At 35.5% G+C, this 27,265-nt stretch overlaps 1 protein-coding gene across 2 annotated transcripts in view; it reads right to left on the bottom strand.

Moving 5' to 3' along the window:
• The window catches only part of LOC6054058 (kin of IRRE-like protein 1), an 807,298-nt gene that overhangs the window by 564,932 nt on the left and 215,101 nt on the right, over nt 1-27,265 (bottom strand). The gene's annotated exons all lie outside the window — the stretch shown is intronic.

Raw genomic sequence — 27,265 nt, 5'->3', positions numbered from 1 at the left:
CGACACCCCACCATTCCAGGCCTTTTCCAGCAAATGGAAAAACCATTCCATCACAGCATCAAGTTGAGGGGAAAATTTCCACTTCAATGACTCGGGTTTCGATTCCGGCCATGACCGGCCTTTGCAAGTTTGGTTTAGTTTTTTTGTGCTGTTCTGGGGGAGAAATTTCGTCGCCACCCCCTTAAAATAATGACGTCCTTAGTCATTTTTGCTCGACAAATTCCTCCTAATGGGGGAAGTGAAAAATGAGTCTTGAAAATGTTGCGACTGTTGTCAGAAGCACGTTAAATTCACATTAGCACCCACTTTTGTTCGGGGAAAGAGAAACATTTCGGAGATTTTTCACGGCCAACATCAAACTGAGATCAATTTTTAAGATCAATGTGTTTCTTCCAAACTGGAATCGTTCCAAGAAAGAAGCAATTGTTTGAATTCCAAACTTTTCGACTTCATACTGCGCATTCCAAGAAGCAACACTTGTTAAGTTTGCCGTTGGAAACGAACGCCATGTGGGAGGTGTTTTCCACCGTTGTCGAAAATAAATAAAATAAAAGTATCATTTTGCGGTGCTTAAGGTGATGTTTGCTTTGCTTTTCCAACTCTCCCCCTCCAGAAGTCTGGAAGACTCGTTATCGGCGCAAAGTCACTGCAAATTTAGGAGGGAAAAAACGCTTCGGGAAAGCAATTCCAAGAAATTTTCGTGGCTTTCTGCGCACGTGTATAATTGGGAATTCATGTGCGACTGAGATTCGAATTTTCGCCGAAGCTCTCTATAGGAGTAATGTTAGATTGGTGGTGAGAAGGGGAAAACCCCCGGTGGAAAGTTAAGTGGGAATGTGCTCCACTTTTCCGAAAATGGTGAAAATTGTAGAGTGTGAACGGTGATTTGGGTGGTTTGAGGGAATGGGAGTGGAGTAAGAATTTATTTCGCCAGGCTGCCAAAGCTCATTCTACGTGGCTATAAATTGTCATTTTAATGTGCAGCCGAAAATGTGGGTGGTTTTGCGTGTTGGAAATACTAGTGCTTTGGTTGAGCTATTTGCCGATTTGGAGTGATTAAGTGGTGGTTCGTGTGTAGTGCTTTAAATAGAAGTGAGAAATTCTACCGCAAATCTGGAAATTTAAGTGCTTGAATAAAATTTAATTTGTTCATATCAAACGTTAATGATAAATTTCCTATTTTCAAATTTCAAGAACAATTTTCTGTTAAACATACAAGATTTGTTTAAAGAACAACAAAGTTTGACTATATTGACAATCAGATTTCTGCAGGATTGGGTCCGTAAGTTTGATTGTTTTGGAATTAAAATACAAACAAATTTCTTGGTTGCTCTGCACCTTTGACAAAAGCAGGTAATTTTTGCACAATTTTTTTATAATTTTTCAATCAGCTTTTTTTTTTCTTCAACCAATTTTAATATAGTTTTCATCACCAGTTTTAAATCATTCACATATTTACTGACTATTTAATTTCTATCCTAGTTCAAGCATGAATTTTAACTGAAATGATTTAACTGATTTTTTACATTATTTTTTTTTTAATTTTGCTTATTTCTATAACATGACAACATTAAACATTTTTAAAGATTTACAGGATTTATATTAAGGAATAGTATTAATTCACTTTGGACAATTTATCTGGGAATTTGTAATCATAGATGATAGTGATAGAATACTGAAAATGCATTTGTAATCTGTAACAGGCGATATCTCACATAAATTTTACTAATGGGATCACTGAACTCAAATTGGATGTTGAAGATAAGAAAATTAATTTAAAAAACAACTTAATCTACCTATGTGGTTGATGCCTTCCTCACTTTTTACCAACAATGGGTAATATGAGTGGTTTGGACAAATATTTCTGCTATTTTTTTAGATCCAGAAAAATAAGTACACTAAAGTGGTTATAACTAAAGACAGGGTTGCCAGATCTTCAATGTTGAGGTTTTTTTGGAAAGGTCTCTTGATTACCTAACCAACAATGGGTCGGATGATGGATCCGGACATCGTTTGCATACATTTAATTGAGATCCGGCTTCAAAAAAGTACATAAATATCACTTAAGTGGTCATAACTCGAGACAGGGTTGCCAGATCTTCAATGTTTTGGACTCGTTGGAAAGGTATATCGATTACCTAATCAACGATGGGTTGGGTGATGGGTCTGGACATCGTTTGCAAACATTTAATTGATATCCGGCTTCAAAAAAGTACATAAATATTGCTTAAATTTTCATAACTTGAGACAGGGTTGCCAGATCTTCAATGTTTTAGACTCGTTGGAAAGGTCTTTTGATAACGTAACCAACGATGGGTCGGATGATTGATCCGGACATTGTTTACATACATTTAAGTGAGATCCGGCTACAAAAAAGTACATAAATATCACTTAAGTGGTCAGAACTCAAGACAGGGTTTCCAGATCTTCAATGTTTTGGACTCGTTGGAAAGTTCTTTCGATTATCTAACCAACGATGGGTCGGTTGATGGATCCGGACATTGTTTACATGCATTTAAGTGAGATCCGACTACAAAAAAGTACATAAATTTCACTTAAGTCGTCAGAACTCGAGACAGGGTTGCCAGATCTTCAATGTTCTAGACTCGTTGGAAAGGTCTTTTCATTATCTTACCAACGATGGGTTGGATGATTGATCCGGACATTTTTTACATACATTTAAGTGAGATCCGGCTACAAAAAAGTACATAAATATCACTTAAATGTTTATAACTCGAGACAGGGTTGCCAGATCTTCAATGTTTTGGACTCGTTGGAAAGATCTTTCAATTACCTAACTAACGATTAATAACATGATGATGTTTGGTTCAGTTTACTGCCATATATTAAACTTCCAAAAATATGCGAAAACACATTTTTATACATAACTTTTGAACTACTTATCGAAATTTCAAACAATTCAATAGCACCGTATGGGACCCGAAACCAAGTCGAATGCGACTGGTTTGGTCAAAATCGGTTCAGCCAGTGCTGAGAAAACTGAGTGACATTATTGGTGACATACACACACACATACACACACACATACATACACACATACACACACACAGCCATTTGTTCAGTTTTCGATTCTGAGTCGATATGTGTACATCAAGGTGGGTTTTCGAGCTTTAAATAAAAAGTTCAATTTTAGAGCAGGATTATAGCCTTACCTCAGTGAGGAAGGCAAAATGAGAGGAATAAAATTATGTAAGTCAACTAGTGATTTCCATGTCAAATCGTCCATAAAATCGATTTTTACACCGCTGATTTCAAATCAGTAGAAAACATTTAAGAGTGATTGTTTGCCACTTTAAAACAAATGTTGCACCTAAAAATTAAAAAAAAATATTTTTTTTTTGGTTTCTGGAAATGTATTCGATTTTGATGTTTTAAAATGATTTGTTTAGGTCAATCTTAATACAATTCAGCAGTCCATCATTTGATAGATTTTATTATTTATTTTGTTTTAAAGAAAATAAGGCACGAAAGAAAATAACACGATCCAAGTTGAATATCGTTCGATTGTTTAAATTACACAACTGGCAATTTTTTAAACTGATGTAAGTAAACGCTTCAGTAAATCAAATTTTAAAATTCGTGTATAAATGCTTTGGAATCATCTTCAGCAACCAACACCACCGATAAATTGTTGCTTAAGATGATTCCATATCATTTCACCAGAAATTTTGACCTTTATTTAATGGCTGGGAAGTCATTGGGAGTATTTTGGGAGCTCAAATCTATCATACCTTTACGAAACTGAAGCATTTACAGACATCCACTTTGAAAATATCGAGTTGTTTTATTAAAAAGAGTCATAATAGATTATTGAATATAAAATTACACTTTTTTGTAAGGTTCCTTACAAAATAAGTTTCAAATGATTTGAAAACTTTATTTGCTGATAAGGGAAATCGGACACACCGACTTTTTTAGCCATACCTAGCATTTTATGATAATATTTTCAATAAACCTTAAGCAACATGTTTTTATATATGGGTCATTCTCCGCCAACTCACACGAAAGCATAAGCATAGGTGCCCACCCGCAGTTGCTACTCCGTTATTGACCAGGACCTCCAGAAGTTACATCCACGAGCCGTGGAAGATAAGTGGGTGCTATCTTTCCTCGCTTCGCAACTTCTCAAAGGCCCCTATCATGCTGATCAATACCGGCGCCGGCCACGACCAGTGGTAGGGTCACGGGGAAGTGGATGGGAATGTTAGTCCGATACTTGAGTGATAGAGACCGCCCAATCGACTGCTTCTCCGACAAAGTATCACATGAGTTTTGAGGGGTTAGTAGATGGGTATGAGGTCAGGATTCACGTGTGGCAGTGATGTGACCATGAGCATTTTGTTTATCGGTTGAAATTTTAAATCTTAGGCAGCCGGCTGCGGAAAGATAAATAATTGATTATTTAAAAGTTTGTTTTAATCGAACGCGTGCCAACCGAGCGGTAGTGCTATGGGCTGGACTTATCAGTATATTTTTACTGTTGGTACAATTAAGATAACGCGAGCAAATGTCAAAAATAGTAGATGAGTTAATACTAAAGCTGCTAGTTGGAATAAATTATTACGATCAACGAATATAAACGAAAAGAAAACAGGACACCACGTAACCGATTGTAACGAAATTAAAACAATAACTTAAACGAACTTAACCGGCGGCGTGCCTTCCTATCAACGATGATAAAAGAAGGACTTATAAATTTAAAATATAAAAAGACTCCAAAAAATACGTTGCATAGTAACCGCGAAGTCCCGCTACTCACAATCGAATCCGAAAGATAGCTATCTAGAATTTTTAATAAAGTATTAATTCGACCGCGATCCTCCAGAAATTCTTCATCGGCGTGCCTTCCGATCAACGATGATGTAAGAAGGGCTTTATTCATTAAAATGATTTTATATCATAAGCCTTAAAACATATTCGTCGGCGTGCCTTCCGATCATCGATGATATAGAAAGGACTTAATCCAGCAATACGACTTGCTTGTCTCGAAAAAAAAAAGAATTCGGATCGTTTCTATCGAAAACTATGTAAAGAGAACAAAAATAAACTCATTGACCAACGAACGCGCGAACTAAAAATAAAGAAAAAAGAAGAAGAAGAAGACCAATCACCCCATGCACACAAACAGCGACACAAAAGAAATGAAAACAACACGAATCAGAAGAAATCCAATCACCCCATGTACACAAATAGCGACATAAAAGAGATGGAAAATAACACGAAAAAACAGGACTGAGCGTCCACACAGGCACCGCACTACTGATGCCATTATGCCGCCAACTCACACGAAATCGGAAAAAGTTGCCCCGACCCCTCCTCGATTTGAGTGAAACTTTGCTCTAAGGTACTTAGAGCAGTAATTTTGGTAATTTTGGTCCCTGATCACGAATCCGAGGTCCATTCTTCGATGTCTTGTGACGGTGGGACGGTACGACCACTTTCATTTTTCTGTTTTTTTTTACTAAGACAGGTTTTTCAGCGATTTGTAGCTCACAACCGTGAAGAGATAGAAATTTGGTGTCAAAGGGACTTTTGTGTAAAATTAGACGCCCGATTTGATGCCGTACTCAAAATTCCGAAAAAACGTATTTTTCATCAAAAAAAAGTTAAAAAATAGTTTTAAAATCGCTGCCATTTCCAGTTACTCAACTGTCAAAAATCGTGAGACATGTCATTTTATGGGAAATTTAATGCATTTTTTGAATCTGAAATAACCCAAAAGGGTCATTTTTTTCATTTAGAACAAAATTATTTGAGCTGATACTTTGTTAACTTTTGATGCTCTATCATTTTAAACAATATAATTTTTTCAAAATAATTTTTTTCAAATTTTTTTTATTGCGTTAATTTATAGAGGGCAAAAAGTTTACACTCGTACTACTCGGATTTTTTCTCAAAAGTTGTTCTAAGAGCTGTAAATTCAATTTTAATTTGCATTCCTATGTAACCGAACAGCGATCGTCATTCTTCGATGCTTTGCGCCATCTGTCAGAATTTTTGAGCTTTTAATCGCGAATAAAAATTTTAACTTTTTCCAAGAAGAATCTATTTTTGATGTTGGAGAAGTGATCAAAGCCAAAACTGCCAGCCATTTTTTTCTCTTTGAATTGAACTTTTGGACACCAACTGGACATCCCTAGGCTTATCCATGACCGTTTCCAATGGCCCAAAAAATGACAAAAATGACTGCGCAGTAGGGTGACAAGAAAAATTAAAATTTTAAGAAAATCTTAAGAAATACCCCCTGCCTTAATTCTTTAGGTAAACATGAGTAACTATACCAATTTTGAGCCAAATCGGTTAAGGGTAAAGGTCACTTTTTTCGGTTGAGTTTGTATTTGGAAAATCGAAAAAAAAAACAAACAACTTTTTTTCGAATACCGCAAAACGATCAGAGTTATTCCTGACGGGTTTTTAGCGAATAAAAGTAGACGTTTTTGTAAGAAAAGAAAAGAAGAAGAAAAGAAGGGGCATTAGCCTATTTATTTTGAATTACACGGAAAGGGAATCCATCGCCAAAACGCGATAAAGTTCGCGAAAATTACCTGAAATCGCTAAAATTTTTCGCTGGTTCGGAAGTCAGTCAAATTTGATCGAACCAGCGAAAACATTTACTGGTTTAGTGAAAATATTCGCTGCTTAGGGGTTCGGTTTCGCGTGCTTCCGCTTTTTCGCTGGTCCGTCGGTTTCTGGCACTGGATTAGCGTATTGTTTCGCTGACGTCTGGTTTTATTTTTTCCTGGCGGCAGTAGCTCGTGTCAAAATAAATCAGAAGATTTTTCTGCTAGTTTTGGGAGAAACTCCGCTAGTCAAGCGGTTGTTTGCATTGGAACTGCGTTTTTTTTTGTAGATTTTGTAACGTAAACAATACAAAATAACAGTACTGGAAACTGTGACAACCGAAAACACAATAAATATTTGGAGAGTCGGATAGTTGTTCATGATATCCCAAGTAACATTTTTTTCCAGGAGTTCTACAAGAGCTCTTCAAGATGGCTATAGCATAGCAGTTTGGAACGCGGTAGGATAAAACTCTCTTCAAGTACTCTTCCAAACTCCTGAAGAAGTTTTGAAGAGAATTTTATCCTACCGCGGTCCAAACTGCTATGCTGTAGCTATCTTGAAGAGCTCTTGTAGAACTCCTGGAAAAAATGTTACTTGAGATAATAATATTTCTCAATTAGTGAAAGTTTGTTGGACAAGTTTTCAAAACATAATTCTGTTTGTTTTAACAAGATTGCAAATAAATTCCCCCGTCACGTAATGGTATTTGAATTGATAAACTGTGCCGTGTGTGAACATTTAATTCTAACGAAAAATTTCGTTAGATTTTCTGCTGTCACATATTTTTTGCCAGTAATTGGCGAAAACAAACCAGCAGAAAACTAAGTCACTGGATTTGAATTTGCTTAGCCGCTGGTTTCAGCGAACAACTCCGCTAGTTCTGTGTAATTTTTCGCAAATATCAGCAAAATTAAACCAGGAAAATCCTTCTTCTGGTTTGGTAATGAATCTACTTTCCGTTTACAGAGATATGAAATAATTATTTTTTTATATTGTTTTCAAACAATTTTTATCTGTAGAAACAAATTTAAGTTGATTATAGAAAAAATAAATATAAAAAATAAACATTATCGGTAAACTTGTATGATAACAATGTTTTGAAAACCTTTAATTTTACTAAAGTCAACATTTCACTCCAGGTCTATCCCCATAATCCTGTTGCATATTTCTTGCCAAACAGGGTGGGAGACGGAATATTCGACACGCAGGATTTATCTTCACGTGTCAGCTGAGCCTCGCCGTCGTCTGTTTGTCTGTCTGTTTCAAAACAGAAAATTTCCGAAAAAAAAACTCGGTATGGGAGGGAGCCAATTTAATGCCTCCCAATTTGGAAGCTTCTTTTCTCCATCCAAGGGCTATTATTATTTTTTTTTTCGCTCGTATTTTCGTTCAAAAAAGCAATAAGAATCGTTGAAAATTCACCGTTTATAAGTAGGCAGGGAGAAAAAAATCGTTGGCTGAAGAAGGAAACCATCCCAGCCTTCCCACTTGAAATCCAAGTGGCGAAATTGAAAATGATATCAATCTGGAAGTGCCTCAAGCGTGTCGAAACGATTACCCGGGAGTTGTGGTGGAATTACGATTATTCCGTTCGAAAGTGGAACACACTGTAATTGGGAGGAGGGGTGGATTTGTATTGTTGACACTTTTGGAGGGCAATTTTTGGTATCGTTAATGATCTTGATTCCAAGAAAGAGATTCTCTAACAAAATCCATTTAAGGATAAAAAACATCCCGTCAACCGGGGCGACAGTTTTTAGAGCACATAATTGCTTTAAATTTTGAAACCTTATGACTTATTTAGTTGAACTGTGTCTGTTTTAATCAAAACCGATCAAAAATATCACAAAATTGTGCAAAAACAGGACTTAAAACTAGATTATGGTATTTAAACAACATTTTTTAAAGTCTTCTTTCACTTTTGAAACTGAATAACTTATAATTAAATTCATAAGAAATCAATTATAAACCATTAGTATTTTAATCGATTGTCATTTAACTCAATTATCAAAACGCAATCAAGCACTCAATTGCATTTACACTCAATTATCGTCTGATGTGATTGTTAAAATGCAACATCAAGCAGAAAACCATGTTTGATGTAAATTAGTTCCACACAAACGCACAAAACAATCCCCTAACCAGAAAGCCATCAAATGCATCCCTGAGGCTGGGCGAAACCCATTTGATCAAGTTGACTCCCATGTAATTCTGTGAATTAAAATTGAAAATTTACATCGATTACCCGCGAGCATCGCCGGGCAGGCAACAATTAACGCAACAATGTTATTGAAACTGGCAACCCTGGCCACAGCGCACAGGGCGTGTGGTCTGCCAAAGCCCACAAAAGTGCGCCAAATTTTGCGAAATTACCATTCCGGCGATAAAACATTTGAAAGCCAACCACATGTTTAACATTGGGGGAAAGCCCAAATTTTCACTGGAAAACGCGCAAGTGTGTGTCAAACCGCAGCACGAACCTGCCGCCTGCACTTATCTCAATTGATGCAGTTTAAACAGCAGTTGGTGCCCGAAAAGGGACACTAGAGATAAGCCATCGTCGTTGGTACGATAATTTGACAGAAATCGTTCAACTTATAAATGCTTGCATTGACAATTAAAATTCAAATCATATGATGACATTTTTCAAGATCATAAATGACATTTTTAAGATTAAAATTAGCAGTTAATAAAATAAACTAAACAAAATGAGATCGTACACACATTTCCACATCACCCACCATCAAAAAGGTAAGGGCTTTACGCACGCTGACCAAAGCTGTAATTGCGCCTAATAAGTGGAAAATTGACGTGGGAAAATTGATTTGGTCAATATTTCGCAAGAGGGCGTGGTTGATGTTGAAATTATGCTGCTACATGATGTGGTTAATTCCAGGTTGTGTTGACAATTACCTGGCTAAACTTGTGCAATGAAGAGCGGTTGGTGATAAATGCATGTATTGAAAGCTGTTAAAATTAAGTTTTCAAAGTTATTTTTTTTTAATTGTTAAATGAAACTCATCTAGAAAATCAGGAGTTCTTTATTGACGAATATGTTTTGAACAGTTTTGTATCAATCACCTCTTTCCATCTTGAAGAACTAAACGGCTGCTTTTCGCTTTGATGATTACCTGAAAAAAGAAGAGAATTAAAGTTAATAAAATCATAATAAATTCATCTAAAACTTTGCATAGGTTTAAATTAATGTGCATTTAAGAATTTCTAAATAACAAAAAAATATGAAAGTTGTAACAGAAAGCTAGCGATAAGAAATAAAATGATTTAAAAAACATAAACACAACCACGTCATTTTTGTGTTTACAGCGATTTCACGTCAAACAGGGTGCTCCGATTTGGCTCAAAAATGAACTGGGAGTTCCCTGGCAACAATAATAAAAGCCGTATTTTTTGCTTGGCGAATAGGGTGCTCCTATCCGGAATAGGGTGGTCCAAAAAATGACGTTTTTCATCGTTTCTTTTTGCCAAAAACCATTTTTTTTTAACAGGACCTATTCGAAGCTTATTTTAAACCTTATCATATTGTTCCTGAAAAGCCCAACTAAAAACCTTTCTTTAGAATTGTTACGCTATTAAATTGGTTCAGTCGTTCCGGAGTTATGATTTTTTGAAAATTATGGTTTTTGTGGAAATCAACGAAAAACGTCATTTTTGGACAACCCTATTTTGTTATTGAAAGACGCAACTTTTGGTACCCAAACATGAGGTTATCGCTGAAATTTTAAAGCTATCGGTTTTTAGTGAAAAAAGTAGATTTTTTTACCGATTACCCCAATTTTCCCGTTTTTGCGCGTGGCGCTTCGGAAAACCAGGATTTTTTTTAAATCATATCTCGAATACCTATTGATGAACTCCTCCCATTTTGAGTATGTTACGTAAAATTGTCCAAGAAACTCAATAAAAATATTTTCAGGCATAGGCTCTTTGAACCAGACACCGTAAAAACGGCTTTTTAAAGGCTTTTCAAATGTTAGGCTAGACATTTTAAACTATTTTTTAACTATTTTTTTAAAAGGCCAACTTATCACCTTTCATTTGCGTATTAGACAGCTAATATCGGTTAAAATGACGGGAAGCTATGATTTTTTGAAAAAAAAAAAAAAAAAATATTTTTGCGAAAATTTACTAAGATTATCATTTTTTGAACACTCTAACACGGCGTAGGTTACCCTAATGGCAAAACAAAAAAAACAGGTCTAATTATTTCGGTCAGGGATTCCCAGAGCAAATTTGAGCCCGATCCGAGCACTTTTGTTTTTTTATGCTGTTTTCGTGGGGAATCGCTGCATAATAAAAGTAAAGTAAATTTAAAAAAAATATAGGCATTTTCAGTAGTACAAATATGACATAAAATTTGAGAACTTTTGATAAGTGCTTCGAACTCAGTTTTAAATGCAATATGAATCGATAATTTTATACTGAAAACTGGTTTTAACAAATTTAAGGAAAATTTCTGACTTTTTACAATTTGTTATGTATTTTGTTAAAAGGCTTATAAACATAGTTAACTTAATGTACACATTGATTTTTTTCTTAAAAACTATGCTAACCTTAATGTTGGCATCAGTGTTCCCACTAGCCTAAGCCATCGGCTAGGCTAGGTTCATTTTTCTGGTTCAGGTTCACTCCACACGTCGGCAAGCATCGTCGGCTCAGGCTCAACGAGCGCCGTGAGCCATGGTTCATTTGGTTCAAACCAGGCGAGGCTAGCCAAAATGAACCATTGGCTTGAACCAGGCTTGAACCTGATCAAAGAATGTTAGGCTAAACGGCGAGCTCTGTTACACCATGATACTGTTCAACCCTAAATCTACTGCTGCGTAAAAGTGTTACACCGTAACAGTGTTACACCGTAACAGTGTTACACCGTAGCAGTGTTACACCGTAACAGTGTTACACCGTAGCAGTGTTACACCGTAACAGTGTTACACCGTAGCAGTGTTACACCGTAACACTGTTACACAGTGACACTGTTACACCGTAACACTGTTACACCGTGACACTGTTACACCGTGACACTGTTACACCGTAACACTGTTACACCGTAACACTGTTACACCGTAACACTGTTACACCGTAACACTGTTACACCGTAACACTGTTACACCGTAACACTGTTACACCGTAACACTGTTACACCGTAACACTGTTACACCGTAACAGTGTTGCAACGAATGTTGTGGTGTAACAATGTTACGGTGTAACAATGTTACGGTGTAACAATGTTACGGTGTAACAATGTTACGGTGTAACAATGTTACGGTGTAACACTGTTACGGTGTAACAATGTCTCATCATTATATTTGTTACACGGTAGCATTGTTGCACCGTAACACTTATGCATAGTCATAGTTTTCATTAGCCGGGTTAGCCTGGCTTAAGCCATGGTTCATGGTTCACTGAACCAGGATTAAACCACAAAAGGAGGCTTAAGCCGAACCAATTTTATTGGTGAACCTAGCCTAACCGGTTCATTTGGGAACTCTGGTTGGCATATTTGACGTAAAATAAAATTTTAACACTTAAAATCTGATTTTAGCCAGAAATACTATGACTATCAAAGACACGAATTTTCAACGCCACTATTTAAAAAAACCATTGAAAAAACTAAAAATAGTTAAAAAAAATGGTAATATTATATCTGGGGTTCATCCTTTATGTCATAAACAAGTTTAAATTTACCACTGTTCTGTTGTAATGTCACTTTTTCAGTCTAAATTGAGGTAAAAAACATCACTAAAGAGGTAATATTCAACCTTCCGAAATTACACCTTCCAAATTACAGTACAATTTTGTACTGTATAGAAGCTTATTAGTGAATTCGGATTCGCGGATTTGCAATTTTATTCGAAATTTCGAATGGCTCAGTTTCATTCATGTTTTTGGTTATGTTTTGTGAGAAAAAATAAAATATCTATTCTAAAATTATCAATCAAAAGACTTCTTTTATAATATGCTGTAAGCTAGGCATTATTTCGATTTTTCAATTCTAATTCCAATTATTAATTTAGAGTAATTTCGTGTAGTTTCTGGTAATCCCAAGTAACTCTGGGAAAGCAAAAGTAATCCGTGACTTATTGCTAGTTACCCTGGTTATTCCATTCAGACTGATCAGTAATCCTTCATGCTGGAAACCTCACTTGTGTCAAACATTTTGGCGCTATAAGATTATTTTTAAAAAAAAACACACACACACACAACACAGTAAAAATATCAAAAATGAATGGAAAATTTAGATTTTTCTGGAGAAGCAAATTTTCGAACAGTAAATTATGGTTCAAACGCACTTTATACTTAGGTGAGCTAAAACTTGAGCTTACAAACAGCTAAATAAACCTAATGTTTAAAAAAACAATATGAGCCAATTAACAAACTTATTGTATTTTATACGTTAAACTTTACCTATCCAAAAATGGTGAGTTTTAATTATTAATAGCATTCCGATTTTTAGCTTTTTTGTAAAGCACCATGCTTCTCCAGAAAAATGTACTGCGAATTTATGCCTTTGGAGAAGCACGGTAGTTCGATTGGTATATCTTAATACTTTCAGTTTTAATTCTTTTCAAATTCCAAAACAAATTAGGTTGTTATTTGTAAATATGATTTAACGATTTAGTCCCCCAACACTGGATGCGGCAATGGAGAGGGAAGCAAAAAAGCATAATTCAATTATTGTTTTCAAAATTGTGTTTCAAAAAGTATCACGACATGTTTAAGGCATATTTACAGAAGTACTTCTGTCGCTAAAATTCAAATTACCTTACAATTTATTGAAAAAAAAAAGAAATCATAAATATTTGATAGGTATTTCTTCGGAATTGTTTTATTTATTTTTCAATTTGATTTAAATGAAATATTCTGAAGTAAAAACCAGCCCATATAAAAGTGACGAAGTAACTCTCCATTGTTGATGTATCTGAAAATATTGTTTGAATAGCGGAAAACTGCAAGAATTATGAAAAAAGTGTGGCGAAAATGGGGATATTTCCCCTTTGTTGCAATTGATTGTACTTTTTCCATTGTTAATTTAAGGGGTTACATACAGTATGTAAAAAAAGTATTTACACCCCTTGGGCACTATGCACATTTTGTGATGAAACATGTAAAAAATTTAAAGTTTGACAGGAACCTAATACTACGTTTTGTTCAGAAACTCATGCCAAACATTTTGCTACAAAAAACTCATGAAAAGATGATTTCTATAAAAAGTTATATAACAAATACTATTACGAAAATAAAGTGCAAAAAGTTTGTACACCTTTCGAAAAATTAACATAAATAATGTTATTTGTTGACAAATCACCATAAATCCAGTCTCCCAACTCCAAATAGGCATCCTTGACTGATTAAAAGAATTTGGATTGAATATAAAGTTTACTAACTACTTAGTATAAAAGTTTATATAACTCTGGAAATTCTATATAAAACTTATCTAAACTTAATTTTGCAAACTTTTAATTCAACTAAATGTCAATATATTACCATATAATTGCTAAATAAACATTTTGGAGTGGGTATAACACCGTTTTGGGGTATTTGTATCGATAGAATAGATTTTTCGTTGGAATTTCGTACCAACCCGGAATTACGTCGTCGGAAAATCCGCCGGCATCGAACCGGTCCACGATTCACAAGTTAACCTATGTGGAATCGGAAAGGGCATAAAATTTCCGATCTTTTGATACCCAAACATCTAGGTTTTCTTTAAAACCTACGTTTTAAATACCTAAGCAAAAACGTTGTTATGGTTTCGTTTGAGCAACCTGCCAAAAATGTATGGAATTTCGTAATTTTTGTTCTCGTGGATCTAACTTACTTTTTGCCCAGGTATTTAAAAACGTAGGTTTTAAAGAAAATGTAGATGTTTGGGTATCAAAAGATCGGAAATTTTATGCCCTTTCCGATTCCACATAGGTTGACTTGTGAATCGTGGACCGGTTCGGATGCCGACGGATTTTCCTACGACGTAATTCCGGGTTGGTACGAAATTCCAACGAAAAATCTATTCTATCGATACAAATACCAACAAAACGGTGTTATACCAACTCCAAAATGTTTATTTAGCAATTATATGGTAATATATTGACATTTAGTTGAATTAAAAGTTTGCAAAATTAAGTTTAGATAAGTTTTATATAGAATTTCCAGAGTTATATAAACTTTTATACTAAGTAGTTAGTAAACTTTATATTCAATCCAAATTATCTTTTTAATCAATCAAGGATGCCTATTTGGAGTTGGGAGACTGGATTTATGGTGATTTGTCAACAAATAACATTATTTATGTTAATTTTTTGAAAGGTGTACATACTTTTTTTGCGCCTTTTTATTTTCGTAATAGTATTTGTTATATAACTTTTATAGAAATCATCTTTTCATGAGCTTTTTGTAGCAAAATGTTTGGCATGAGTTTCTGAACAAAACGTAGTACTAGGTTCCTGTCAAACTTTAAATTTTTTACATGTTTCATCACAAAATGTGCATAGTGCCCAAGGGGTGTAAATACTTTTTTTACATACTGTACATGTAAATTGTCAAAAATGTCAAGGGTTAGTATTGGCACAAACTCAAACTTTTATTAATTTTGTTTTCAGGACACAAACTTAAGCATTTTGCCTTCCTTACTGAGGTAAGGCTATAATCCTGCTCTGAAAATGAACTTTTTATTAAAAGCTCCTAGACCCACCTTCATGTATACATATTGACTCAAAATCGAATACTGAACAAATTTCTGTGTGTGTGTGTGTGTGTGTGTGTGTGTGTGTGTGTGTGTGTGTGTGTGTGTGTGTGTGTGTGTGTGTGTGTGTGTGTGTGTGTGTGTGTGTGTGTGTGTGTGTGTGTGTGTGTGTGTGTGTGTGTGTATGTGTGTGTGTATGTATGTTTGTGACCAAAATTCTCACTGAGTTTTCTCAGCACTGGATGCACTGATTTTGATCGAACCAATTGCATTCGACTTGGTTTAGGGTTCCATACATCGCTATTGAATTGTTTGAAGTTTCGATAAGTAGTTCAAAAGTTATGTATAAAAATGTGTTTTCACAAATATCCGGAACTCAATTATATGCATGTAGACGATGTCCGGATCCATCATCCGACCCATCGTTGGTTAGGTAATTAAAAGGCCTTTCCAATGAGTCCAAAACATTGAAGATCTGGCAACCCTGTCTCGAGTTATGACCACATAAGTGATATTTATGTACAATTTTGAAGCCGGATCTAACTTAAATGTACGTAAACTATGTCCGGATCCATCATCCGACCCATCGTTGGTAAGGCAATTGAAAGGCCTTTCCAAAGAGCCAAAAACATAGAAGATCTGGCCACCCTGTCTTGAGTTATGACCACTTAAGTGATATTTATGTACTTTTTGAAGTTGGATCTCACTTAAATGTATGTAAACTATGTTCGGATCCATCATCCGACCCATCGTTGGTTAGGTAATTGAAAGGCCTTTCCAATGAGTCCAAACATTGAAGATCTGGCAACCCTGTCTCGAGTTATGATCACATTAGTGATATTTATGTACAATTTTGAAGCCGGATCTCTCTTTAATGTACGTAAACTATGTCCGGATCCATCATCCGACCCATCGTTGGTTAGGTAATTGAAAGGCCTTTCCAATGAAACCAAAACATTGAAGATCTGGCCACCCTGTCTCGAGTTATGACCACTTAAGTGATATTTATGTACTTTTTTGAAGTTGGATCTCACCTAAATGTACGTAAACTATGTCCGGATCCATCTTCCGACCCATCGTTGGTTAGGCAATTGAAAGGCCTTTTCAAAGCGCCCAAAACATTGAAGATTCGGCCACCCTGTCTCGAGTTATGACCACATAAGTTATATCTGTGTTTTTTTTCTGGATCTAAAAAAAGCTGAAATGTGTGTCCAAACCACTCATATTACCCATTTTTGGTAAAAAGTGAGGAAAGCATCAACCTCATAGGTGGATTAGATTAGTTTTTAACTATAATCAACATAAATTTGAAGACATATATTGAAGTTAGCAGTTTCAAAAAATGGGTGCCATGATATCTCAACACTGCTTCGGCCAAATCGACTCAAAATTTTTGTGAAGACTCATTAAATCGGTCCCGTGTGCATGACGAAGGCCTTTTTAGAAATGGTTTATTTCAAAAAAAGATAAAAATATTTTTGTGTTTTTCATATAAAAAATCGTCAGTTTTTGATTATTGTATTTTTTTGAAAATCAATATTTCAAAATCGGGCTTCGTCATGCACACGGGATATGTCTTGAGAGTCTTCACCTCAAATTTTAGCCAATTTGGTCCATCCAATCTCGAGATATCGTGGCACCCGTTAATCAACTCGGTGTTTCGCTAACAAAGTTTGACAGTTTGCTTTGCGCATGGCAAAATTATTAGCTAAAATCGTCTCTAACTCAGTTAAATCATGAAATATCTTTATGAAACTTTCAGGAGTGATTTAAAATCATCTTTTTAAAGGATTTAATAAATATTCGGAAATATGAAATATTGAGATTTTCTACATGTATGTTACCCCTTAAGTTTTTACGAAAAAACTGGATTTCCTGGTACTGAATGATTTAGGCTTTTCTGAAAGGGCACACAATTTTGAACCAAACTGCATCAATAACTCAAAAGTGATGAAAAAAATTCAACTCTTACTAATTTTGCAAATGTTCGTGAATAAACTCCACAGCCGAAACATCTGAACAGATAATCACCACCTATTTCCATGGAAAATCCTTTTTCCTTAATCCTAATCAAGTACCAAAACCATGCAACTTACACTTTCAAGAGCATTCCCCCCGGAGGTAACGTTACCGCTACATGCTCGCTCATCGCACGGTTTCCATGACGTATCAGTACACCGTTTTCCCCAGGCAGCTCATCTTCAACCGAACAAGAAGAGCAAGCGCCATTTTCCCCAAACGATGAAGCGAATCCATCCAATTCATCAAGAGGATTTCCCTTCTCACCCATCCTCAATGAAGCCCAGGCAGGCAGTGATTCTCGTCAAGTGCATTCTACTGCTGCTGCTGCTACTGGCAACACTGCTATGCGGTTTGAGCTCCGGTATCCCCTGGAGTTTGAATATCTTTATATCCTTGATGTTGATTTATCAGATATTAATGCAGAACCACCATCCTGTGCGAGGTATTCAGACCGCGATGCAATCCAGCTCTGCTGGCAAAATAACTGCGGAGGAGAGAGGATTCGCTTGCTGGGACCACTGTTTTTTCATCAAGAGAAGCTGGGAAATGCTTAGCTGGAAGCTTACGGTTTGGATGAGTGGTTTTGAACAAATTTGATGTAATTAAGTTATGTTTTAGAATTCCCACATTCGAAGCAAGCTTAAAAAAGTTCAGCTCAACGTACTTTTCCAGAATTGTATTTCTGGTTTAATTTTAAGTTAAAGCAAATATAAGGCTTGATTTAAAATTAAATGAGGCACTTCAAATAATCAAAACCATTAAATTGTTAGATTCCTAAATAGACATTGACGCATTCATTGACACTTTAAATTGACCACAACTTCGTAGACGTCTCTCCCCTCCCTCCCCCCCCCCCCCTTCCAGAAGACCCGCAGGGTCTGCAGTGGACATTTGTCTGGTCCGGTCATACTTTTTTCCTATCACTTAGGACACGAGCTCCGTGCGAAGAAAATAACACCTTTTTCTGGGGTCCATTCTTCTTCTTCAGCACCAGCAGCACCGGTAAAAAGCTTCAATCGTGTTCGTCGTCCGGAGATGAATTGAGCCATAAATTGTGTCCTCTCCCATTTTGCGCTGGACCCGGCAGGGGTTCCAATCCATCTTCTGAATGAGCTGCACCGTCTGTGGCCACCCCCAGGTTGGCAGACTTCGTTTTTTTTCCTCAATGGCTATCGGTTCTGGATGTTCCTTGGGGGGGTGAGTGCTGTGAGGTATGGGTCGATTAGATTGCGGGAGGTCTTGTTTTACAAATGTCAGGCCCAGTGTGACGTGCAATTTATTTTTTAACTGTGGCCAACGGTGTGTGAGTCTGCGTTTGAGATATTTTCTTAGGTAGGACCTTTGGTTGAGAAAAGTCTCGTAATAGAGCAATTCTCCTAAGAATGAGAATTTTTCTTCAACTTGGCTAAACCTTTGTGAGTACTTTTCATATCATTGAAAAAAGCCACACGATTTTGCCAAGTTTTACTACCTTCGATTTTTTTTGTCATTTGTTTTACTGTTCAAGAGCATAAACTAAATGACTTCTATTGAGCAGTAGTGCAAGATTGGCGATTTTATATTAGCCAAGTCATGATGTTTTGAAAAAAGTGATTCTAAATTGAGTTTGCAATCGAAAAAAACTTTAATCAACCCAACCTAGATCATCACATTTAATAAAAAATAATTTTTCAGCCAATTTCTGATCAGCAAATAGAATTGGAAAGTAGAACTGTTTTTAAAATTTTAAAATTGGAGGTTTTATTTGTTTGATGCTACCAGGGCTGCGGAGTCGGGTAATATTTCAAGCGACTCCTACTCCGACTCCGACTTCGACTCCAGCTTTCTGGGATTAGCCGACTCCGACTCCGACTCCGGCTCCGGCTTTCAGATCAAACCGACTCCGACTCCAACTCTGGCCCACCAACTCTAGCCGACTCCGACTCCGACTCCAGCTTTCAAAAAATTGTTGGCTCCGACTCCGTCTCTGACTCCACATATTTTTAAATATTTCAAAGGTTAGTTTACTATTATTTCGAAAACATTGATAAAAAGGATTATTTACAAAACTCTTTAAGTGGAAAAAACCGGAAAAAAGTTTCTAGTTTTACAAGTTTTAGACATTATTGAATCAGAAATAAAAAAACGCCAGTTTTGAAGGCATTTCCAGAAGAACAGTTTGGTAAGTAAATTTGGATTTATTTACTTAACCTAAAATTTTCATTAAATTGATTAAAAGCTAAATTATCAAATTGTTTTTTTTAATGATTATTAAAAGGAAGCCGGCTGTCTGCCTGTGTGGATCAATCGGACCGCGCACTGGACTCACAATCCAGAGGTCGCTGGTTCGAATCCCGAGGCGGACGCAAAAAATTCTAAGTGTAAATATAGGTTTTCGGTGCCCTCTCCCCGTGCCATACCTTCACACTTAGGAGACCCGGGAGGCGGAGTCTTGTCGCAAAAAGAACGATACACACCTGTGGTACCGTTGACGAAACCGCAAGGTTTAAGAGGGCCACATTATAAGGTGTTACGTCGATTCCGTTTCCGGCATTAATGATTGATTTTATATATACATTAAATTTGCTCACTTTTAAGTTGACATTTATAAGAAGCACAGTGACTATTATTAGTTATTATTAGTTTTATTAAAGACACTCTACCATTGCAATGGCATTCGTGTCGTTCTCCTTGTATTTTTAAATAACAATTTTAAGCAAAACTATTATTTAAAGCTTCATTGACATTTTTAAGACGTACATAGACATCACGCCAAGGCTGAAGAAGTTTATTATTACAAATCAATGTATCTAAAAAAATCTTCGTGGTAAGAACGCTTAAGGGGTTGTTTTCAAATATCCGTGACCTAGAAAATATTTTACCTCGGAATTTGGATTTATTGGAATTTTTTTTTTTTATATATATTCAAAAGGAGGCGCGCGATACCTCTTGCATCTTCACCTAAAACGAAGCTTTATAAATGGTCGTGCGCCTCCATGAAAATATATGGAAAAAACTTAGAAGTGGATAAAAACAAAAATCCACAGGATAAATATTTTCTAGGTCACGGATATTTTTTTTATCTTGAAATCCTGTCCTATACTGAAATCTTGAGATTTGTTCAACGATAATTTGCAACAATATCAAAATAGTTTGCCTGAGGATCAACAATCTCAGACACTTTTATTTTTTTGTTTAAAGTTATAAACAAAATGCGCATGTTGAGTTCCATGTAATAAATTGTTCTAATCGTTGAATATTTGTTGGAATAGTTATCCTGTCAGTGATTTTTTTGTTTTCGATTTCCATAAATAGAGTGATTATTATTTATATGTTTTGATATACCTCGTAACTTTTTTACTGAACATTGATTTGCTTAAAACCACCAAGACATTCACTATCGGGGTACACAGCAAAAAATCCGATGGTAAAATCGCATGCAAAAGCATGCACATCACCTTCGTCTAAATAAACACTTAATATTACACACTGCATGTACAATTTTTGCAAACACAAAAAAAAGTTGCAACCGACGGGATTCAAACCCAGCACCAACATTTAGGACTGGCGCCTTAGCCCACTCGGCCATAAGACCGATGTAAAGCTGCAAGGATAAACGCATATATGAGCTAGACATTTCGGTCAAGTAGGTTTCCCATACTGATGGGCTACATGTTTCAGGGTGTAATATCACATAAAATTTCATAAAATAATGCAATATTTATATTACACCCAGGCCTTTTACACGCAGCTGGATTACTACTTTTTCAGCTGTGTATAAGATGACGGTGTGTGTACTTTCTCCAGAAAGAACTAGATTAAATTTGGTCAAATTTGAGTTTAAAGGGTACATAAATTTTGGCAAAAGGATGCAGTCAAAAATCAATTAAATATTTCTGACTACAAAACTTATATTGTTTTTATATTTTTTTTAGTTAAGATGATACTACATACTTGGGTAAGAGCTGATTAACAGGTTATCATTTAGTGATCTCTAAAAAAAATGGCAACGCAGCGCATGCAACTTGAAAAAAAATTAATAATATAAGAAGTTTTGAAAATTTATCTGTTTAATAGAAAATACTAAAACATAAAAAAATATCATAATTTTTGTTGAATTTAAGATAATTTTACATCGAAAAATGAAGTTGAAAATTTTTGCGACCAGTATTTAGATTTTTTGAAAAATCAGTTTTGATTTAAAAATTCATACTCGTTCAAAGATTGTTGACCCATTCTGGAAATATCTCTAAAGTTGACAGTTTATGTCCCCTAAAATATATCAGAAAAATAAAAATAAAAATAGTATTTTGTAGCAAATCAAGTTTAAGTCACAACAAGTGAAATTAAAAATCACCAAAGTTTTTTGACCGTGTATCATTTTTTCAGTGTAGTCCATATCCATACCTGCAACTTTACCTCAGACATCAAATCGATCAAAAAATTCCTTCAAAAGGTACAGTTTTTTTGAATTTTCACATATCATTTTTGTATGGAAAATTATATGGACAAATTAATGATGCAAAATGGTTTCTTTGGGCATACCGAAAGCACCATACAAGTTTTAGCCGGATTAAAAAATACAAAAAAAAACAAAATAAAAAAAGACCTATTCCGTAGAGAACTGCTCAAAATGTGACTATAATTTATGACAGAACCACAAAAGATGGGGAACCAAAAGTTTATATTGAGAAAATAAAATAATCAGAAATTTCAAACTAGAGATTCAAACTAATTTGAGCATGAGCATGAGCATGAGCATGAGCATGAGCATGGTTGACTGCCAATGAGCTGCTACTCCGTTATTGACAGATCAGCTGAAGTTAAACAATGAATCAAAAATGATCAGTGGGAGCCAACCATCCGTTCACTGTTTAACCTCTGAAGATCCCTACTTCATTAGTCAATACCGGCGCCCTCCCAAGAAGCCTGCAGTTCAACGAAAGGGAGGAATGTTAGTCCGATAGTTGAAGTTGCAGACTCATCAAGCACACAGTTTTTCGCTATATACTTGTTGATACTGCTTGAGACCGTTGAATCCACAGCATCTCCTTCAAGCATCACGTGATTTTTTTTTTGGGTTAGTAGGATAAGGTATTGGCTTTTCGATGCTTCCCGAGCTATGACGCTATGGGGAGGACTTTCATAACAGACCCGTCGGCGAGTCTTCCGAGCAACGATGCTATGGGAAGGTCTTTCTGGTTAACACACAAAATCACTCACACACAGTTATTTTGCTCCACTATTAACTCAACGATCCAAATTGTCAGTGCGTCTTTCGATCATTATATAAAAATGCCTTTTTCACCGCAAAAAAATAAAACCTAATTCGAAAAATTTAAACACAATCTACCCGACGCCGTGCCTTCCGATCAACGATGATATAGGAAGGGCTTTGAAAATCACAAAAGAAATCACTTTTTAATCCGAATATTTTTTACGACCACGCGCTCCCTTTGCCAGTTATGCACTGATGACGCTGCATTTTCAGAGGGCAATCATCTCCTCGCAGCACACAATACACGACAAAAATGCGAAACAAAAGGCGAACACAAAAAAATCACTTTTCACTCCGAATATTTTTACGACCACGCGCTCCTTTTGCCAATTATGCATTCAAGATAATCAGAAATTTCAAACTGAGATTCAAACTAAATTGATGGCAAAAAGTCATTAAGTGTTTCGCTTCAACACCATTTTTCTATTTTTATTTTATTCAACTCTGACATTATGTATGTAAAGTCAATTTCAAATTTATAATTAAGTTTTTCTTGTTGTTAACAGTTGACATAAAAAAAATATATAAATGTTACGTTGAAACTTAATTTGTTACAAATAAAAAAAAAACATAATAAATTATATTCATGCAATAAGTTTTCAAAAGGGGGTAATTTAAAGTTTTTTAGATCTACTGAAAAAATATAGCTGTTTTTTTACATTTGGAACAAAAATATAAGACCAATTTGATGTTGTGACTTTGACAAAAAAAAATTTAAGGGATTAACCTCTACCGTATTTTCCTATTTTTTAAATTTATATTTATATTTTTATTATTTTTATTTATTTATTTTTTTAAAGTAGGCAATTGTTTTTTTAGCAAATTATGGTTTGACTTTGCGTAAACGAGGTTTTGGGTGACTCACCATACATAACCTTCGGACGCCTAGAAATGAGCAGAAACTTGCAGCAGAGACCACAAAAGACACTTGTTTTTTTTTTTTTTTTGTTTGACTCAATTTATTGAAAATTCAACGTTAATGGTTAATGGAAAAAATATTATGTTTTCAGTTATGAGCAATAATGTAATTAGCTTATATCTGTAAGCCCATGCATCCAATTGAAATGTGGTCAAAGACAAACTTATGGGAAATTGGACGAGCTTTCCGGTAAAAATATTTTCGAGACTGAAAAATCAAGTCAGTCATAAAGAAATTGCGAAAAACCATAAAAAAACCTATTTTTTCAACATTTTTATTTTTAAAACCGCTGTAACTTCACAAGGATTGGACTAAGGACAATGGTCAATATGGAGACTTTTATGTAAAATTGTCTGGAGAATCGACTCTCGTGTTCGGATTTTGAAAATTTTGATGTTTAGAGCACTTTTGAAAAAAACAGTGTCAGTAAATGATTTTTGTATTTTTTTAGGTGCGTTGCTCCATCCTGCATTTTTCGCTTAGGCTATTTTCACAAAAATTTTGAACGAAAAAAAAATCATGGGCTCACCCTCAAATTTGACTTTAAACTTAAAAATCGAAAAATCTCATAACCACCACTTTTGATACGATGCAATAGCTTCGAGATACAGCAATATTTAAATTACGAAATACAAAAATATTTAAAACACTTACGCCCTTCTCAAATGTCATTATAGAGTGTAACTGGCTCCATATACACAAAAATGGCTTATATAAGCGTAGAATAACATGTCTACAAAGTTTCATTGAAATCGGAGATGGTCGAGAAAAAAGTACCTAAAAAATTCCTGTTTTGGGCTGGAATTGCTCTATATTTATTGCTTTTCTTTCAAATTAGTTGCAGCATACCAAAAATGTGCATGAAACCAGAAATTTCCGGGTCTTGGGGATTTCCAAAAAATAGCAACATTCAATTCTCGATACCTTGGAAAATTTAAATTTTGAGAATCGTCATCCTCTAGTCGGTCTTGAATAACAAACTCTTTAAACTTAGATAAATGCATCCGAATGTTTAGAATTGTCTGCTCTACAACTTTGTAGAACTTTGTTACACTTTGAAAAATAACCCTGCAAATTTCCAAAAAACATGACATTTTAAAATGAAAAATATTGTTCAGTTTGAAAGTTACTGCAAATTCAAAAAGTACATTAAATTTCCAATAAAATGAAAGAATTCCAAAAAATGTTACAGTTTATTCAACGAATCATGTCAGAACATTTGAAAATATTTTTGTCCTTTTTTGATGAAGAATGGGTTTTTTGAGTACGCCAACCAATCGGGCTTCTAATTTTACGTAAAAGTCCCTTTGACATCAAATTTCCAAAGCGTCACCATTAAATTTTCAACTGCACGGAAAAAAAATCAATTCTCGAAATCAAGAATTGTGTTCATGATTTTGAGAACCTCGAAGGAATATATCCACGTTCATAGTGCAAATCATACTCATGAACAAATTCCTTCGTGGTTCTCAAATTCATGAATTACAAGAATTGATGTTGTTTATTCGTGTTTATAAATTGAAGGGGTCGTACCGCCCCTCCGTCACGAGATAACGAAAAATTAAGCTCGAATTCGTGATCAAAGACCAAAATTTACCCTTAGAACAAAGATTCACGCAAATCGAAGAGGGGTCGAGGCACCTTTCTTCCGAATTTGTGTGAGTTGGCCCATTCTCTGCCCATTTCTTTGCTCAATTTATAATAGTTATAAGTATTTGTTTCTTTGAGAAAAAAAGACTGTTTGTGTTAACAAAAACACAGACTTATAGTAGAATTTGCTTAAAAGCAAACATGAAGCTACACATGAATCGTACTACAAATATTCAACCAAAAAACAATTGGAACATAAATCGATAAATATTTCCCAAAACAACCAAAGGGAATCATGCAATTCGATGAAATATATTTCCCTGAAATACTGGTTCGCAAGTTGCACGGTCCCGTTCCCCGAAATCCCTTCCCAAGGGAGTCGTTGGGAAAAAAAATCGCTCCGAATTCATTTAACAAAAAATACAAACTGGCACCACCGGAAAGAAAATTGCCAATGGAGATAAAAATTTCCGCTGCAACCTCGTGCACAAACACACACACACACCCGGGACTCGAGGACTCGAGGACTGCACGTCTGGCGCGCAAAGTTGGGTGAGTACGACACACCCGCACCAACTACAATAGGTCTGCAGAGCTTTTCTCCAACCCTCACCATTCATATGCACTTTTGGTCCATGCGTTTATTGAAGTTGTGGTGTATCTGAGATATATCACAAATATTTGTAATAATTTCAGTTACTTTTTCTTAAATAATCCAAAAAACATTTGTGAAAAATTAGAAAATAAAATGACCGCAAAACGCCCTCCGGACCACCCTAGTATTCTTGCAGGGCACAATTCACAGCTACACCACTTTTTCTCTCAATTTATAAAAAGGGGAATATCTGGAAAAACTGTGGAAATAGGTAAACCGACGATGAAAAAATACGACTATTGGTCGTTTTCTCACCAAAAAACAAAAAAAAAAAAATATGGAAGGTCAGAACACAATACGGCTATTGGCACAGAAGAAGGAGGTCTATTGGCTGTGAACTGGATGGTGGCTTGGGTTATTGGATCGTTGAACTGGATGGTGATCCTGGCCACGGTCAAACGCGCATATTTGCTCTGCCTGCCAGAGAACAGATGAAGACGCTTGAGGTAGGGCATTTATGCTTGTTTATGTGCGCGCTGGCCGGCTGTCTTTCTTTCATATGGGTGCCAGATGTTTTGTATTCGTTTTGGAGGAAATTTGTTGAGGCCCGAGAAGGTAATTTGTTTGTTAATTTTAGTGGATAAGTAAACTGGAAAATTTTGGAAAAGCTTGCTTGTTTCTTCAGGTGAAAAAATATCTATTGATCGTTGAAGTTTGTATGGGAAAATGTACAAAAATGTATGTAGAAAAGTTAATATTTCCAAATTCCACTATAAGAGTGCATCAAATGTGTCAGATAAAGTCTGAGATTCTTATATAAAACAAGCTAAACCAGCCAAACTTCGTCTTGTCTTTTTTCGTTTCTTGGCGTTTTTAGCTTGTTTGATTATTCAGCCTCCTGTGATCTAAAATTGATTTTACGTAACTTTTCCCATACAATCTGCACATTTTCCGGAATCGGTTCCAGAGTGGCCAAAGTTGTCATTTTTTGGCGTAAGAGCCTTCCTTGGACTTACAGTATGTAAAATAATTATTTACATCCCTTGGGCACTATGCACATTTTGTGAAGAAACATGTAAACAATTTAAAGTTTGACAGAAACCTAGTACTACGTTTTGTTCAGAAACTCATGCCGAACATTTTGCTTCAAAAAGCTCATGAAAAGATGATTTCCATAAAAAAGTTATATAACAAATATTATAACAGAAATCAAAACAGGTGCAAAAAAAGTTTGTACACCTTTTGAAAAATTAACATAAATAAAGTTATTTGTTAACAAATCGACGTCGTCGTGCTATCTTGTCGCACCCGCCGACGTTCCGAGAAAAACGCGTTTCAATGTTTGACTTTGAATATTCAAAAAAGAGAGCACGCAATGTAAACAATAACCAACACGTTTTGTTTGGCTCACCATTCTGTGCATTTTCCCAAAGTTTGGTTGAAGTTGGTTGCTGGAGTCCCGAGTTATGATTACAAATGTTTACGGTAGCCCTCCTAAGGTCTTAGGGTCTATATGACCCAGACGGCTTATAAAATGTGCTGTATCTTTTATTCATTCTAACTTACAGACTTGAAACTTTCTGACTTTTCCTAACTTTGTAA

This window comes from Culex quinquefasciatus, chromosome 2 (genome assembly GCF_015732765.1).
Source record: "Culex quinquefasciatus strain JHB chromosome 2, VPISU_Cqui_1.0_pri_paternal, whole genome shotgun sequence".
Lineage (NCBI taxonomy): Eukaryota > Metazoa > Arthropoda > Insecta > Diptera > Culicidae > Culex > Culex quinquefasciatus.
The sequence above is the reverse complement of the archived record's forward strand: the minus strand, read 5'-3'. Positions and strand labels throughout refer to the sequence as shown.